This window comes from Onychomys torridus, chromosome 1 (assembly GCF_903995425.1).
Source record: "Onychomys torridus chromosome 1, mOncTor1.1, whole genome shotgun sequence".
NCBI classification, from domain to species: domain Eukaryota; kingdom Metazoa; phylum Chordata; class Mammalia; order Rodentia; family Cricetidae; genus Onychomys; species Onychomys torridus.
The window spans coordinates 88566239-88585285 of NC_050443.1; the positions used below are offsets into that span (position 1 = coordinate 88566239).

Here is a 19047-nt window from a genome sequence, read left to right on the forward strand (position 1 = left end):
CTATGTCTTACTATCCTTTAACTTAATGATGCCAATTTGACTTCTTAGACTTGAGAAGAATGTCACTTGCAATATGAAGATACTCTAAGTGAGATATTATTACTGGGTATTTGGGCTCAAAACCTTTTAAAAACTCACCTATGTGGAATTTAGAAATCGCTTCTTGCAAACTTCACAAAGCACTGATTTTCTGACCCTTATTTTCTTCAATCCCTATGAACTAGTGACTACATTCTAACCTACATCTTTCTTGGCTAATTTGGAAAGGTTGGAATCAATACACAATACTATTTGTCTTTCTAAAGGCTGAGGTTTGGCAAAAACCTGGTATGGTCTTCAAATTTCCAAAAGTGTGAGTTTTACCAAATATTCATCATATAGCATAATTTGATATTTGTGCTGCTGTTGTTTACCCTTAAGCCAAGTCATATTATTTTAGGATTTTGTTATAGTATGTGGTGGTTTGAAAAAAAATGGCTGCCAAAGGGAGTGGCAGTATTAGGAGGTGGGCTTTGTTAGAGGAAGTATGTTGTTGTGGAATACTATTTTAAGATATGTTACATTTATTTATGCTATGGAACATTTGTTTTAGTGACGAAAAGATGTGTTACATTCTTTTATGTTGCATTTGTTTTAAACTCTGTGAACCAGTGTTACTTTGCCTGTCTAAAACACCTGATAGGTCTAATAAAGAACTGAATGGCCAATAGGAAGGCAGAAGAAAGGATAGGTGGGGTTATCAGGCAGAGGGAATAAACTGAAGAAGGAAAAGAGAGAAAAAGGAGGAGAAAGAACAAGAAGGGGAGGATACAAGGAGCCAGCCACCCAACCACACAGCCAGTCATGGAATAAGAGTGAAAGTAAGGTATACAAAAGTAAGAGAAAGGTGAAAGCCCAGAGGCAAAAGGTAGATGGGATAATATAAATTAAGAAAAGCTGGCTAGAAACAAGCCAAGCTAAGGCCAGGCATTCATAACAAAGAATATGACTCCATATATGCTCAAGCCACACCCATTGTCTCAGTTCACTTCCTGTTGCCTTCACAAGATGTAGAACTCTCAGCTACCTCTCCAGCACCATGTCTGCCTGCACACTGCCATGTCCTATCCATAGACTGAATAGACTGAACCTCTGAACTGTAATCTACCTAATTAAATGCTTTCCTTTACAAGAGTTGCCATGATCATGGTGTCTCTTCACAGCAATAGAAATTCTAAGACATAGTAACACCCCATTTCAGCAATATCAATTTTTATATTAACTAGAGTAACTAACCTTCTCTGCTGTAACAATCAACCCAAAAGTTTCAGTGGCTTACATAACAAAATTCTTCTTTATTATGTCATGATCCATTTGGGAAAAGAACAGATGACTTTCTACTAAATGATTCTTGTAGTTTCTATCCTAGGGCCTCAAACACCTCCCCAACTAATTATTCTCCACACTGACATTAAACAAATGAAGAAAGCATAAAAAGTTTGAAAGAGGTTTCAAAGGTGGGTCTAGAGGTCATGTTCATTGTTTTTACCTATATTCCATTTTCAAAAGCAATAGCACAGCCCCACCTAACAAAAGAGGGAGCTGTTACAGTTTTCATGGGTTTGTCTCACAGGAGCTCTGTGTTGAAAGCCTGGTCCCCAATACAGTACTATTGTGAGGAAGTGGAGCCTAGTGGGTGGTTATTAGGTCATTGGGAGAACTACTCTAGAAGGGATTAAATTTGTATCAAAGAAGTTTGTTGCCTCTCAGGAGATTAGTTTTTCTGAGATCTGGCTAGACAATGAAGACACCTCATGTGTGTGGCCTCTTCTATATGTACTGGTGACTATGTTCATAAAGGTGTCCTGCCATCTCCGAGTCCAAGGTCCTCACTAGCCATGGTAACCAAAACTTGGACTTTTCAGCCTCAAAGCCATAACTCAAAATAAACCTCTGATTCACATGTCTATATTCCCAGCACTCAGAAGGCTGACCACGTGAGTCCAGGAACTTGAGACCAGCCTGAGTAACATGGTAAGACCCAGTCTCAGAAACAAGCAGTAAGGTTCTGGGTTCAATCACCTAAAAAAATTATTTATATAGGGAGGAAAAATTAATGAAAGAAGTAATATTTGAATGTAAATTTAACATTTAAGTTTGAAATATTTTTAAATGTGCCAAAGAATTTATCTTAAATATATTAATTTTATATTTACATTTTAGTATATTTTCTTTATATTTTAAACATATTTACATTGATTTTCAATATATTTGCTTTATATTAATCTTTCAGGCTATTTTACTGAATGGGAAAAATGATAGTTTTTGAGATGGTCAGCTGTAAATGCTCCACCTAGAAACAAATGATCATCTATTTTAGCTCTTCCTTAAAACAAATGCCCTGCTGTGCACCTGAGTAAAACCACTCACTCAGACTTAAACACTTCAAAGAAGTCTTAAAAAGGTTTTCCTAAAGTGTGGGCAAACATGAGATGAAGGCACTTCGTTGTTGTGTGGGGCTTGGGGAATCTCCCCCTCCCTAAGTCTGTGTGAAAAGGTCAACTACTAAATAGAAACAAGAACAGGCATGAAATGGGAGGTTATATGGCCAAGTAAGGGCAAAGGCAGAACTAGAGCAATTATCTAATGATCACACATGACCTAAACCTCCTGGAATTGGGGTGAAATCATTACAGAAACACCAGTCAGCATTTCTTGTAAGACTCCTACATAACTAAAGGGTTCCTCCCAACTCTCCATGCTAAAGGGTGACATTTATTTCCCTTAGAGGAAAACACTGTTACCAACCTTACATTCTTAAATACATTGTCCTAACTTTCAAGAAAATAAAGGAATCTGAGGATATCTGTGTGTGTTCTAAATGGCTGTAATACGGCACAAATCACCTAGCTGTGCAAAGGCTCAGCATATATAAACACCCCTGGACTTCTCTGCTTACTTTGTCATCCTTTCTTTGGAACCTTCTTTTCTGTTGACTAGGTAGAAACACCACAAGATTCTATATATGCACTGGTATCTTTGACTAGAATTCCTTTCCTCAAAAGGTTAATAAAAGTCAAAGGAGCTGGACAGTGGTGGTGCACATCTTTAATTCCAGCACTCAGGAGGCAGAGGCAGGTGGATCTCTGTGATTTCGGCCAGCCTGGTATACAGAGAGAGTTATAGGACAGCCAGGGCTACATAGAGAAGGACTACCACATCCCAAAAATATTTTTACAAACAGTAAGGCGGTATCCAAACATTGTTATACACAGTACAAAACAGGGAAGTGCTAATCAACAAGGAGGGCAAAGCAGAGAACAAAACAAAATTATAAATACCTTTCATGTTTTCATCAAAAAGCATAAATGTACATAATTTTGCTATAATGAGTTTTTAGGTTGTTTAAAAGAAATATGATTATTGATATTCATTTACTGCTTAATTTAAACTGGACTTTTAAAAATAAAATCACAAACAAGATAGCTATGTATATCACAGAAGAAACTTTAGAGAAAATCTGAACTCCTCTTCATAGTGAGACTCATTACTGTCACTGTGTGCATGCTTTCTGATCAAAATTTCATTTCAACTAATCAATACTAGTTGACTATTACATATCATTTTCATTAAGAGCACATAATTTTTTAAAATCACTCAAACTATTTTCAGTGTCTTTTCAACATTTTGTTATTTTTATAGCCAAGTCAAATTCAGTCCATGATTAACACTTCAAATTTAGTAAAAACTGAGCTAGGTATTCTGTTCTATTGGTAAGAATGATCAATAATGCTGTATACAATCTATAATCCTAAATGTATTTCGATCTAAAATATTACTTAAGAATATATTTATCAGTAAGACAGCTCTGTTGGTAAAAGCACTGTGCCACCAGGCCTGATATCCTGAGTTTTCAACCTCAGGGACCCATATAGTGGAAGGAGAGAAGCAATTTCTGCAAGTTGTTCTAACTTCTACATGCATGCTTTGTGTGTGGGGGGGGGATGTTAACATGTAACCTAAACCATGAAAAATTAAACCATGAAATAAAAAATAAAATTTTGATCATTTCAGAACCTCTTGCTTTATCCATGTGCTATATTGCTGGATTATAGATGCTTAATTTATTAATTAGAAAATATATCTCACAACTGAGAAATGAAGGAATGGTGTCTATTGTGTAATAAAATGATTTGCAGAAAAACATACAGTGACAAGAATGATACCAAAGCCAAAAAGAAGAAATATAGTAATAGACAGTAAAGTAGAAACTAGTGAGGGAAATGAAGAAAGTTCCACAGATATGGGAATTGGCCAATGTGGTTTTGTTTCTTTATTTGTTCTTCATGAAGGACACACAGAAATTACAACAGAAAGGAATTGTTTCATGGGAGACACAAGTCGGAAAATCTACAATACATTCTAGGGGGAGGGGGACACAAATTCTCCAGGGTGGAAAACAGACTGTTCAGATAGTACAAGCTGGTGTTTCTGAGAAAGAGAACTTGGACCTCGGTAATGACAGACTTTGTTGCCATGATAGAGAATGAATTTTGCAGAGAAGGGAATTTCAATTGAGCTTTAGGGAAAGGGGACAGGTGGTGGAATCTGACTGGTTTAGGAATAACGTGTCTGGTTTCAGTGAAAGGGAAGCAATGCTAAACTAAAAGAAGATGTCATGGAGAGACTCTCTGTGTGTGTGTGTGTGTGTGTGTGTGTGTGTGTGTGTGTGTGTGTGTGTGAGAGAGAGAGAGAGAGAGAGAGAGAGAGAGAGAGAGAGAGAATGTATGTCATATGTGTGTATGTGTAAAAGCCAGAATACAAGTAAGTCTACTATGAGACTTTCTCTCTGAAAATGGCTGCATAAACAAGATCTGAATAATGGCAATATCAATAGGTATACTACTGCAGAAGGGAGAAAAATCTCACTGGGTCCTACCCTTTGAGAAAGAAAAGTTAATGGCTGAACAGAGGGGGTGAATTATCCTCTCCCTGGGATAAGCCCTCTCATTAGTTATCCAATACAAAGTGGTTAGCTCTAAAAACATAAACATAAATAACAAAAAGAAACTCAGCAAATTGTATTTTTATGTATTTTATATATTTGTGTGTACATGTGTAACAATAATAATTTTTAAAAAGAGGCTATCAATTTGAGAGTTCGGGGTAGTATGTTATCGGAGAGGTTAGAAGGAAAGACAAAAGGAAAGGAAAAAGTGATATTAATTTTAATTGAAATGTATTAAAATAATAAATTTGTCAGGTATTGTGGTGCATGCCTTTAATCTCAGCACTTGGGAAGCAGAGACAGACGGATCTCTGTAAGTTTAAGGCCGGCTAGCCTGGTCTACAGAGTGAGTTCCAGGATGCCCAGTGCTCACAGAAAAACCCTGTCTCAAAAAACCAAAATAAATAAAATAAATAAATTCTACCTAAGTGAGACAAAATAAAGCTAACCAGAAAAACAACAAAAGGTTAAAAAAAAGTTATAATCACCAAAATAAACACAACAGAGCCCAAGATAGACCATGTTCTGAGATACAAGGAATTAAAACCGTACTTGAAGGTTAGCTTGTATTATCTAGATATCTTTATTATAAATGAATAAAGGTTTCAAGATAATTACTCCAGATTCAACCCTAAAAAAAGCTGGAAAATGAGAGTAAATTAACTCTACATAATCATAAGCAGGAAAACAAAGATTAGAAATCAATAAAAATGATTACATGAAAGCAACAGAGAAAAATCAGTAAAAAACAAGCATTATTTGAAAAGATACATAAAGCACACAGAGAAAGGAGAAAAAATAAAGTATACTTTTAGATTCTCATTTAAGTCTATGACTCCCTGTTAGAAGAGTGAAGAGACAATAGAATGGGAGGACCTTGTCAGCTACTCTTAATAAAGAACTTATAGAACAAGTAATCCAATAACAAATGGGCAAATGAACTGAATGATAAGACATGCTTAGCAGAAATCGTACAAACAACCAATAAGTCCAGAAAAAATGTTCAACATCCTTAGCCAGTGGGAAAATGCAAATCCAAACTACACTGAGATTCCTGCTGAGACTGCCTCTCAACCCTGGAAAATTTTAGAATTAAAGAATGAATACAATGAGGAAAATGAAAATGCAAAACTCAGCTGGATCAACTGAAACAGTCTATGAACTTTAAAACAGAACATCTGAGTAAGAAGAGAAAAAAATGTATGAAAAGAAACCAAAAAGATATTAACAAGAGAAACAAATATAGAGATTATAGAATCTTAAACAGTAGTAGAGACTCTGGAGTCATCTTAGAGGAGGGAACCTCAATTGAGAAATTCCTTTCTTAAGCTCAGGCTATAAACAAGCCTGCAGGGCATGTTTTAAATTAGTGATTGATGTGGAGGCCCAGCCCACTGTAGGTGGTGCCATCCCTGGGCTGGTGGTCCTGGGTGCTGAAGGACGCATGCTGAGCAAGCTAGCAAGCAGCCTCTCCATGGCCTCTGCAGCAACTCTTTTCTCCAGCTTCCAACCCAGTTTGAATTCCAGTTTGGGCTTCCTTCAGTAGACTATGAGTCAAGATATGTAAACCTAATAAACCCTTTCCTCCCCAAATTGCTCTGGTTATGATGATGTGTTATCATAGCAATAGAAACACTAAGACACTTCCTAAATAGCTCCACCAAGTGGGGAGCAAACATTCAAACATATGAGCCTATGGCCGCCATTCTCATTCCAACCCCACACACATACTTAATGGGAATGTTAGTATTCTATACTCCGCCTTGTGTAAGTTTCAGAAAATCCAGTGGTACATACAAATATTCAGGACCTGCAGCTCTTGGTAATAAATATTTATTATAGGAACAGAGAGATGTGTCAGTAGGTAAAAACACTTGCTTTGAAGGCTTGATAATCTGAGTTAGATGCCTGGAACTCACATTGGATTTAAAAAAAAAAAAAAAAAAGTCATATGCAGTAGTACACATGTGAAATATCAGCACTCCTACAGCAAAATTGTAGGTAGAGGCAGGAAAATCACCTGGATGCTCACGAGCCTAATAGCCTAGAGTACCAGCATAATACAAACAAGAACCTGCCTCAAACCAAGGTGGAAGGAACTAACTCCCAAAGACTGTCCTCCCACTTCCACACATGTGCCCCTGCCCCACACACACATTACATGTACTAGAAGATATTAATACATAGTTTAATATTAATTTTGCAAATCAGCATTTGGAAAAGGATCTCATAGTACTTTTAAGCACATCAACAACAACTGGACTTTTAGCATAGGTAAAGCTAAGAAATTTGTGATAATCCAAAAACCCTTGAAGGGCAATGAGTTTGACTACAAAACTGAACATACATACAAACAACTCTCTGCCACTTTAAAAGCATTACTAGAACAAATCAACAAGGGCACAGTACATCTGTTATTTTTTTTTAAATCGCTATTATTACTTTCTTATTTTTATATGTATGGGTGTTTCCCTTGCATATGTACATGCCTGGAACCACAGAGGGTCAAAAAAGAGCATCAGATCCCATGGAATTGGAGTTACAGATAGCTATGAACCAACATGTAGGCGCTGGGAATTGAACCCAGGTCCTCTGAAAGAGCACAGTGCTCTTAACTGCTAATCCACCTCGCCAGCCCTGATGCATCTGTTTTGTTTGTTTGTGGTGTTGTTCTTTTTTCCCCTCAGGGCTGGGCACACTCTATTTCAGAAAGGACCTTCAGAGAAATGTCTATCAAAAATAAGTTGCTACATCATAACTTACAGTCAGATTTTTTTATTCTTTTAGTTAAAAAAGAAACATCAACACGTTTTCCCAATTGTGAATTACAATAATGACTAGCCTGACAAGATATGCCTATGGATCCAATACTGGCAAGAATGTTACAGGGATGCAGTAGTTTAAACATAATTGGCCCAATAAGCTCATTGGGAGTGGCACTATTAGGTTTGGCTTTGTTGGAGTAGGTGTGGCCTATTGGAGGAAGTATGTCACTGTGGGCATGGGCTTTGAGATTTCCTTTGTCAAGCTTATTAGCTCAGTGTGACAATCAGACCACTTCATGTTGCCTGCGGGTCAAGATGTAGTACTCTCAGCTCCTTCTCCAGTACCATGTCTGCCTGCATGCCTCCATGTTGCACCATGATGATGACAGACTAAACCTCTGAAAATTTAAGCCACCTAATTAAATGTTTTTCCTTTATAAAAACTGCCATGGCTCTTCACAAAAATAGAAACTCTAAGACAGGGATAATCATAACACTGTATTTAAGGCTGAATCCACAGGAGGAAACACTTGTTTAATACTATAAACCTGGCCAAGAACCCATCCACAGCTGAAGATCTCACAGGACCCAAGGTTAAATCTACTACCTACTATTTTGCTAAATGGACAAAGTATTAAAATACCCTCTAAAGACATTATGTCTCTACCAATGGATTAGTGCAACTTTTTTTTTTTTTTTTTTGAGCTGAGGATCGAACACAGGGCCTTGCGCTTGCTAGGCAAGCGCTCTACCACTGAGCTAAATCCCCAACCCGGATTAGTGCAACTCTTGAGCTTCATCGATAAGTTTCTTTGGGTAGTAGATGGTAGTTAACACAAAAACTCACAACTAGTACAAATACAGAGAACAAGGGACTATGGAGTACTCAACAACAAACGGGACATCTCTATCACACCATATCCTCAAGGCTCAGGGGAGGAGAGGAGGAAGAAAACCTGCAAGACTCAGAGGTTGAGGGAAAGACCAGAGAGAAATAGTGTCTTCTGGACACAACAGGGCTGCTGCACTCATGGACTCACAGCAGCTGTGGTTGCCTACATGAGACCTGGACAAGATCAATTCAGTCAACATTCTAGCATTGAGCAGGAAGGGGTTCGTGGTCTTCTGTCCCTATCTGAGAAGCTCCAAACAGATGATGGCTTCTGGAAGAGGAGAATTAGTTTCCTTTAAGGGTATATATAGTTCCTGGTAAGTTAACTATACTCCATTGAAGGCCACACATCCAGAAATATATAGACAGCACAAATTGGAGTCAATGGGTTATTAATTTCTTCAAGGTATACCAAGTTTGGGCAGATAGAAAGTGAGATAAATCTGAGAGGAGTTAAGGGAAAGATTTGGGGTAAATATTGTCAAAATATATTATATGAACTTTGCAAAGAATAAAAAAAAAAGTTTTTTGAAGAAATAAGAACCTACTATTTACTGTCTTCAAGAAACACATAAGCTACCAAAGATGCCAAAAAACAATTAGTGTTGGCAGATGAAAACCAACTTACCAAGCAAATAGAAGCCATAAACAAGCACATATAAGCTATTCTTGTATCTGACAGAGTGGACTTCAAACCAAAGCTAGTCAGATGAGATAATGAGGGCAACTACCCCTTAAAGGAAACAATCCAACAAGAGAATCTAACAAATGTAAACGTTTACACAGCACATATCAGAGACCCACATTCATGGAACAAAAAACAAAAAGAAGCATGCTAATTGACTATATATAAAAAAAAAAAAAAAAAAAAACAAGTCCCACCTCTAACCAAGAAGCTATTTGCAATTGATGCCTACTGGCAAAGGGAAAATTAATTTTTTCCAACAGTGTGTCACTGGGTCTTCCAACCACACTCCAGTGCCGGTCCCATGCCCAGGAGTACTAGCCAACACAAAACAAACTCCATGTTTTTTTGTGGGCTTTTTGCTTTGTTTTGGCTTTTTTAGGGGAAAGGGATCTTACTGGGTTTTTGTTTAGAGTCTCATTTTTGTGTTCTTTTTTGTGTGTGTGAAAGAGAGAGAATATAAAGTTAGGTGAGAGGGAAGGTGGGTAGAATCTGAGAGGAGCTAGGGGAAGGGAAAATATAACCAAAATATATTGTATATAAAATGTTTAATTAAAAAATATGTAGACTTTAAGAACCCAGATTTTTACCTCAGAGTTCAGAAATATGTAGAAAAGCCATCAATGTCCAGTGAAATTCAATGTCCAGAGAAATAACGAAAACTGCACTTGATTGAAAATAAATAGCATTTCTCACTCAGGTTTTCTTGACAGGTTATTTCTCATTCTAAACTAAGTACATAGCTTTAAACCAGAGATGATACTACGTCTTACTACCCTTAATGATACCTTTCATTCAGTTATAACCTCAATTGTAAAAATCTAACTTTTTTCATTAGAGTCTCATTGGTGCCATAATTCCCCAGTCCATAAACTCCATGGATGTTTCTTGTAAACGAGGTCTATCTTTGGAAAAACAAAACAAATAACAGTAAAATAAAAACTAAGAGCCACCAACTCTGTAAATACATCATTAGTCTTCAAATTTTAATAATAAAATGCTTTCCTACTGTTTTTTGAATTTTTATTAAGTTGTTATATGTATGAGTGTATTGTCTACATGCATGTCTGTGCATCATGTGCATATCTGGTGCCCACAGATGCCAGAAGAAGGTGTCAGATGCTCTGAAACTGAAGGTTACAGCAGCTGTGAGCCACCATGTGAGCTGTGAGCTGGGAACCAAACTCAGACTCTCTGGAAGAGCAGCTAGTGGCCAGTGATCTTAACCACTGAGCCATTTCCCCAGCCCTACTACTGTCTTTCTAATGCTACTTAATTAACCCTTCCTAATTAGAATCTAAGATTAGTTCTATTTTTAGCAAAAATAAAAGTCAGCTTGTTCTATCTAGTACAATGAGTGTCGTCCCCCCCACCAACTACACACACACACACACACACACACACACACACACACACACACACACACACCCCAACCTCAGCAATATCTGTATGCTGGGTAAATGTGCCACTACTGAGCAACATCTGAGCCCACATAGGATATTTTAGGGTTTTGTTGGGATTTGGGGGTTTTGTTTGTTTGTTTGTTTAGTTGGTTAGTTTTTGGTTTTTCAAGACAGGGTTTCTTTGTGTAGACTTGTCTGCCATGGAACTCACAGACATCCACCTGCTTCTGCCTCCTGTTGGGATTAAAGGCAAGGGTCACCACCACCTTGCTTGAATATTTTAATTTTAACAGAGTCAAAAGATCACAGTTTTATTATCTGTGCAACTAACAAATAGCTATAAGGCACAGGACAAGCTATTAAGTCTCTCTAGATTTCAATGGCTAATTTTTAGGAAGAATAGAAATTAATTTCACATTTAACTGTCCTAAAGGTGTCTACGTTCTCCTTAAGCTTTCCAAACACTGACTTTATATTGACTTTATTTTCTCAATTTTTGACATGATTATATCTAAATCACCAAATATGGCTCAGATTCCAGATATTCTTAGACTAACTTAGAATAATATCTTTAAACTAGTCACAATTAGCCATTTAAGGGTGTAAACTCTATGAAGGACTGATCAATTTTATGATTAATATATGATATTATGCCTCTTTATAGCTTGCAATATATTTAAGGTTTCAGAAATTGTCCCCATCAACCCCATCATTGAAATGCAATGTAATAAATACCAAACATGAAGTACAATCTACATAGACATACTTCCCAATTAAGATGCATGTGAAGCCCAGCAGGCTAGTGCACACCTGCAATCCCACCACTGAGCAAGCGGAAGCAGGAAGATTTAAAGTTAAAAGCCAGTCTAGAATACAAAGCAAAATCTTACGGAAAATATGGGAAGAAAATAAGGGAGTGAGAGAGGGAGGGTAATTCCAAGCTTTTTCTTGAAAAGGATTCCAGTAATGATCATTAATTAATGATCATTGTAACAAATATAGCCACAACACTGATAAATTTTTAACTGACTCATAAATTTTAAGTTCTCAAAAACAAAAATTTGTTCCAATAAATGTAGTTATGTGTTTATTCTGCACTTTAGTGCTCCTCCCTAAGAAATCTGTATATTGATATCAGTGACTTTTCAGACACTTAAGTGCCACCACTAGAGGCCACCAAATACTTCTTTTTCTTAAATCAACACATTCTAAGTACTTAAGTCAGTCACCTTATAAGCAAATAACTATAAACTTCAATATCCATAACTAAAAATGTTGCATATGAATCTTCAAATAGCAATACAAACCCCAACAAAAAAGGAAGCATACACAGTGAACAGTATGTCTGGATCACCAAATACCTTTACCAGACAAAGCATAAAGGGGAGCTGGGGTACTAAGAAGTATAAAAATATCACTAGGTAGATCTATGGAAATAGTGTATATGAACGAAAGAATCCATACTCTCTCTGAACAGCCAGTGCCTCTTGTAAGCAAATGATGTCTATACATGAACACAGTATAACAGATACATAAATTGCCAGAGTGCTTTCTTTCATATTACAAAGTATTTCACATATGTTTTTAACAACTAAGTTGCCACCATATACAGCAGTGATACACCCAAAATTCCAACTTGCAGAAGGTCTGGTATCAGGCAGATGATGTTAGCTCCTTAGAAAATTTGTCTCTGCATTCTTAGTGAGCTGCTGATAAAGTGTTCTGTGTCCCCTTTTGCTTCTGATGCCCTCCTTCTCATGGCAAAATATAGAAGGTTCAAGGTCCAGAGAATTTACAGGACCATGAGAAACTTACAAAACAAAATAAGGCTTCATCTTATCTGATTAATCACCATAGTGTATATTATATTTTTCAGGAGTTTTCAACTACATCAAAGAATTATCATTGTCATGTTTTAGGTGTTCTACTTTAAAAATCCTGACCTAACTTTTTAAATGGTCACAAAGATGTTTTACCACAGATTTTAAATTGATTTCTCTATAAGTATAAAAACAGATCAAGATTAATTGTTCAGATGGACAACCAGTTGTACTAGCATTTATCTGTGCTGTCTCTTCCACAACCACATTACTCCTGGAATCTCTGTTGAAATCCATTTATACTGTTCCCTGATCTATTAACACTTGTCTATCCTTAAGCCAATACCACACCTTGCTGATTATGAACCTTTACAATGTGTCTTGAAACAAGGTAGTATAAACAGTTTTGTTCTCGCCTTTACAAACTGTTTGACCATTTGCTATTGTTATGGTGTGAAAGAAAACAGCCCCCACAGGCTCACAGGAAGTGGTATTATTAAAAGGCGTAGCCTTGTTGAAGTGTGACCTTGTTGGAGGAAGTGTGTCACTGAGGGTGGGCTTTGAGGTCTTAGGAGCTCAAGTCAGGCCTAGTAGATCTTGGTTTCTTCCTGCTGCCTGTGGGAACAAGATGTAGAACTCCTAGCTCCTTCTCCAGTACCATGCCTGCCTGCATGCCACCATACTTCCTGCCATTATGATAATGGACTAAACCTCTGAACTGTAAGCCACCACCACAATTAAATGTTTTTCTTTATAAGAGTTGCCATAGTTATGGTGTCTCTTCACAGCAACAGAAACCCTAACTAATTATGTCTTCAATTTCTTATACTGTGGTTGATATTATCTTAGGTCTATAGATAAAACTCTACATCATGTATTTTTTTAAAAAACAGCTAGTAAAACATGTAACATAAAACCAACTACCTGAGCCATTTTCACATTTATAGTTTAGTAGTGGTAGGTGCACCTACATTATTGGGCAAACAATTTCCAGAACTCTTTTCAATTTTGCCAAGATGAAAATCTGTAACTACAAACAATTTTCACCTTTTCTTACTTACTGGAAACCTTCATTTTACTTTCTGATTGTATAAATTTGGCTCCTCTAAATGCCACCTGTAAATGCAATTATAGAGTATTTGTCTTTTAGTGGCTTACTCTTGATCCCACAGCATAATGTTTTCAAGGTCAATTGATGTTTTTAATCAAAATTTCCTCCCTTTTTGTAACTGAATAACATTCCATTGAATGTACTATTATTAAATGTTCATTTATCCATCTGCCTCTGGCACTTAAAGTTTCTTTCACTTTTTGGCTATTGTGAACAACACTGCTATGGACATGTGAGTACAAATACCTGATCCCTGATTCCTTGCTTTCAGTTCTTTTGAATATACCTAGAAATGAAACTGTTGGGCCACAGAGTAATTTTACTTTACTGAAGAACTGCTAAACTGTTTTCCATAGTATTGGCATCATCTTACATTCCCATCAACAGTGCACAAGGATTTCAATTTCCTAAGCTGACACTTCTTATTTTCTTGGGATTTTTTTGGGGGGTGGTTGGGTTTGAGACAGGGTTTGTGTAGCTTTAGCTGTCCTGGAACCAGCTCTGTAGACCTGGCTGGCTTCGAACTCACAGAGATCTACCTGCCTCTTCCTCCCAAATGCTGGGATTAAAGGCATGCGCCACCACTGCCTGGCATTTTCTGTTGTTTTAATAGTTGCCATGAGGGCTTGAAAGGTGACTCAGTTGTTAAGAGTGCTCTTTCAAAGGACTCGACGAGTTCAGTTCCTAGAACAATTGCTTATAACTATTGCCTATAACACCAGCTTCAGGAGATCTGACATCGATGGCTTCCAAGGGCATCTGTTCTCATGTATACGTAGTCACACACAGATATACAGACACATATACACATAATAATAATAATAATAATAATAATAATAATAATAGTAAACTTCTAAAATTGTTTATACTCATTGTGTTTTAAAGCCATGTCTTCCCACTTTACAGCAAAATTCCTATGTCTGTACCTTGACTCTGTAAGAGAATCAAGTATCCTTCTACATGTATTTCACATAAAAAAAAAAAACCTGTATTACATTTAATAGTACATTTATCACCTAGCATCCACCCTTAACACACATGGTTTAGATGCAATAGACTATATTTTGTAATTCTTTAAAGCTGTTTCCTGTATTTCTCAAACCTCTTTGTTGGTCATATTATCTACCTATTTTTTATTCTAAATAATGACTTACATAGCTAGCTTTATACCTACATGCAAGAACTTATATATGTCTACCTACTGCACTATATCTTCTTGGACAAAGAAGTTTGAACTCCCAATCTTAGTAAACTCTAATTCTGGGATATATTAAGTTCTCATTCTCTTGTCATGCATATTTCTTCAGAATAAGAAGAGAAAGTTGAAATTTGCTTATATACTTTCTTCACTCAGTTCCCTGGCCAACAACATTTAATATACAGATATTTAGATGGTATTTGTAACTTGCTCCTTTGCCCCAAAGGGGCATCAACTTGTCTACTTCTCCTATGTTATATCTTCAGAATACTGAATATGGATTTTTATTTCTCTTTACTTCAATGCAAACTTATTGAACACCAAATTTATATTAGACAATCAAATCACTGGCAGATAATTTAAATTACTAAAATAATTTCTTTACAAGTTCAAATTTAGAAAATTTGATTGCTTACTTTTCAAGCTCCAATTTTTTCAAACACTTTAATTTAATCCTCAAGGAAAATGAGATCCATTACAGATGCCTCACTAAAAGCTTTCTATGACTATTACAGTGACTTTTATGAATTATAGCACAAAAGATCAACTTCAGAGACAAGGCATCTTAAAAAGGAGCTAGTGCCAAACAATGCTAGTCTCCTTATGTGCAAGACCTAGCCAATAAAAATATTTGTTCCTATATTTCTAAATAGATTGTTAGCCATAGATTGCCCCTGAAAAACAATTCTCTAATGTTCTTTGAAATATAGTTACTAAAATTAACTTTCAATTTTATTTATACGACTGTCTGTGGCTTTGTGCATACCTAAAAAGCACAAGAGAAGACAAAAATATCCCAGAACTGGAAAAGTAGTTATTATGTTTGGTTTAGCTTATTTTCATATTTTTATTTTTAAATCTATCCAAGTTCATCATCTCTACACAGAAGAAGGCAAATTCTTTATGTAAAAAGGAAAAGAATAAATTCAGCATTCTCTACATCTGAGATTTAATTTATTTGTAAGTAAACGTGTAAAACCCTTCTCTGCAAATTACAAAGTTTAGTGTTCAGGTTATACATGTGATCCTTCATTTAGAATTTAAGTACACCATGTATGTGTTGCCTGAGAGGTAGTGGTAACAACAAAAATCAATTTAAATATATGTTTTCTGATCCCATATTTGTCCTCAAATAAGATAAGTAAAGTTGGTTTCTATCCGACAGCATGAGATATGTTTTGGATATAATCTGGCTTCCCCCCAAGGATTCACTATGAATTAAGACCTGGTCTGGAAGGTAGTTGTAAAATTTTTAAGAAGTAGGACAGGGGTTGGGGATTTAGCTCAGTGGTAGAGTGCTTGTCTGGCAAGCACAAGGCCCTGGGTTCAATCCTCAGCTTTAAAAAAAAAAAAAAAAAAAAAGCCAGGCGGCGGTGGTACACGCCTTTAATCCCAGCACTCAGGAGGCAGAGCCATGTGGATCTCTATGAGTTCGAGGCCAGCCTGGTCTACAAAGCAAGTTCTAGGAAAGGCACAAAGCTACACAGAGAAACCCTGTCTCGAAACCCCCCCCCCCCAAAGAAAAAAGAAGTAGGGCAGAAAATCTTTATAAAGGTCACTGGAGGAAAGAGATATTTCTCATAGGATCCCCTGTAGTTCTTATGGGAGAGTTGTTATAAAAACAGAGGACCTCGCCCCATTCACTCTCTACCTATTGCTTGCTCTTGTATGTACTCCCACTATAGCACGCCACACTACAGGGACTGTTTATTCTGTTCAGACTTTCAATTTCCAAAGCCAGGAGCTAAATAAACCTCTTTTTCTTCTTGAGCAGTTATCTTTCAGAGTCTATATTTCCACTAGAGAACAAATACTACCATAGTTTTAAAATGTCACTTCCAACTGTACAGTGGTGGTGCACTCCTTTAACTCTAGCACTTGGGAGGCAAATGGATCTCTGTAGGTTCAAGGCCAGCCTGGTCTACGGAGCAAGCTCCAGCAACAGCCAGGACTGTTACACAAAGAAATCCTGTCTCAAAAAAAACAAAAACAAAAACAAAAAACAAAAAACAAAAAACAAAAAAGTCGCCTCCAGGACACCATGTCTTGACTGAAACTAATAACAAAAGACTAGAACTGAGTACTGGCTTTGCTGCATCCTACCTGTTAGACTTCACTGAAATCATGTAAACTTCCTCAGCCTCAGCTTACTTATTTGTAAATTAATACACTACCACCAATCATCTAGTTCTCATGAGTTCCTCCAATTATTATAACTATTAGACAGTAACCTTAATGTTATATGCTCCAAGTTATTCTGCCTTAGAAAATGCATGAAGTGTTTTTCATGTGTATCACCAGGAAAGAGACTATCATAACAAACTGCTTAGAAACCAAGCAGATCACTTTTGACATTTTTTTTTTTTTTCCGGTTTTTTGAGACAGGGTTTCTCTGTGTAGCTTTGTGCCTTTCCTGGAACTCACTCTGTTGCCCAGAAGGGCCTCAAACTCACAGAGATCCACCTGCCTCTGCCTCCCGAGTGCTGGGATTAAAGGCATGTGCCACCACCACCCGACTTTGACATCTTTCTTTTTGACACTATTAGAGTTACAATCACACAGTGTATCAGGTATCCAAGTTACTGCTATTCATATACAGAATTGTATACCTAATTTATGCAAGGATAGATAGCATAAGACAACAGTTTAAAACACTAAAAATTAATAGTAATTTATTGAGTTTTTAAAATGAGCTTCAATATTTATAAGTTAAATTTACTTTGTAAGTGACAAAGTACAGGCACTAACAAATCAAAGTTTCTATTAAGTATGGAAAATTTTAAAGAATAAAAAAACTGTGAGGCTGTGGAGATGGCTCAGTGGGTAAAAGTGCTTGCCACGTAAGCCAGAAGACCTGAGTTTGATCCCTAGAACCTAGATAAAAAGCCAGATGCCGTGGCACACATTTACAATCACAGCACATGACTATGAGATGGAGGCTGAGATAGGAAAATTGGCAAGAAGCTCAAGAGCCAAAAAGCTTGGAGTATGCAGTCCAGCAGCTACAAGAAACAAGGCCCTGCCTCCAAATCAAGGGAGAAGGAGAGAATTGACTCCAGAAAAGCTGCCCTCTGACCTCCACATGAGCACTGAGGCATGCACATGCAATATGTTAGATATTCCTAAAGTATTAACTAGTTTCCAAAGTTTTTAAATGCTATGCCTAGAATCAGCCAAGAAGTCACATAGAAAACTAAGTTCTGTTTACCTATGATACCACCATTCCACTAAATTAATAGTACACAACCCTACCTGTCATTGTACTGACACTTGAACATAGTACTACCTGTCATACAAAGAAAATAAAATCCACTTACTAAATAGTAAAGTAAGTTTGTTTCTCCATTACTGCTAGAAAAAAATACCACAGGCATCACAGATTATCTGTCCTATTGATTTATAAAATATAAAGAATATCCTTTCGTGGTCCTAGCAAAATCACTACCCCAATCCACACTCTCTTTAGCCTACCATATTATATGTTTGTTGTTCTAGAAACTTGTGAAGGGATTCATCATTCATACTGCAAAACTACAGCTATTTCTATAATCTATATTTTCATGTGAACAAAGGCAGAAACTCACAGAAAATTCTATCAAGACTCCCAAATTTCCCCTTTTGGTCACTACTACAAAGGATGCTGAAACAGTCTGGAAACATTTACAGTACACATGCCAGGTTATTCCTATAGTAGCCATTATTGCCTTGTGGAGGCATGTGGGAGAGAAGAGAAGGGAGTGCAAGGAGCTCTCCAAAAGTCACTTTCCTTGGGTCCTTACATTCTGTTCTCATTTTCAAAGCCAAAATCTAAGAGTCACCTTCTCTATCCATATACAAAACCATAGTACTTTACACTGGGGTACATTATAGGAAGCAAAACTAAGCATTCAGTGAAGTTGAGAGTCTTTAGCTAGGATAAGAAAACTTAAAAATTTCAACATGTTTTGTTCCTAATGGATATCCATGCTAATCAGAAAAGAAACACTTCAGGGTCTGGAGAGATACTCAGAGCACTACCTGCTTTGCAAAAGACCTAGGTTTGATCCCAGCACCCAGATAGTGGCTCATGAATCTCTGTAACCCAACTTTTTTTTAAAAAGAATCAGAGGAATTCTTCTGCTTCTGGATACATAAAGATCTTTAGTCTGTAATGCTTGCAAGAACTCTAAATAGGGAAAAAAGAATA

General features: G+C 36.8%; 1 protein-coding gene across 1 annotated transcript in view; it reads right to left on the minus strand.

Annotated features, from left to right (window-relative positions):
- Sbf2 (SET binding factor 2) overlaps positions 1-19047 on the minus strand; it is a 345635-nt gene that overhangs the window by 246602 nt on the left and 79986 nt on the right. The gene's annotated exons all lie outside the window — the stretch shown is intronic.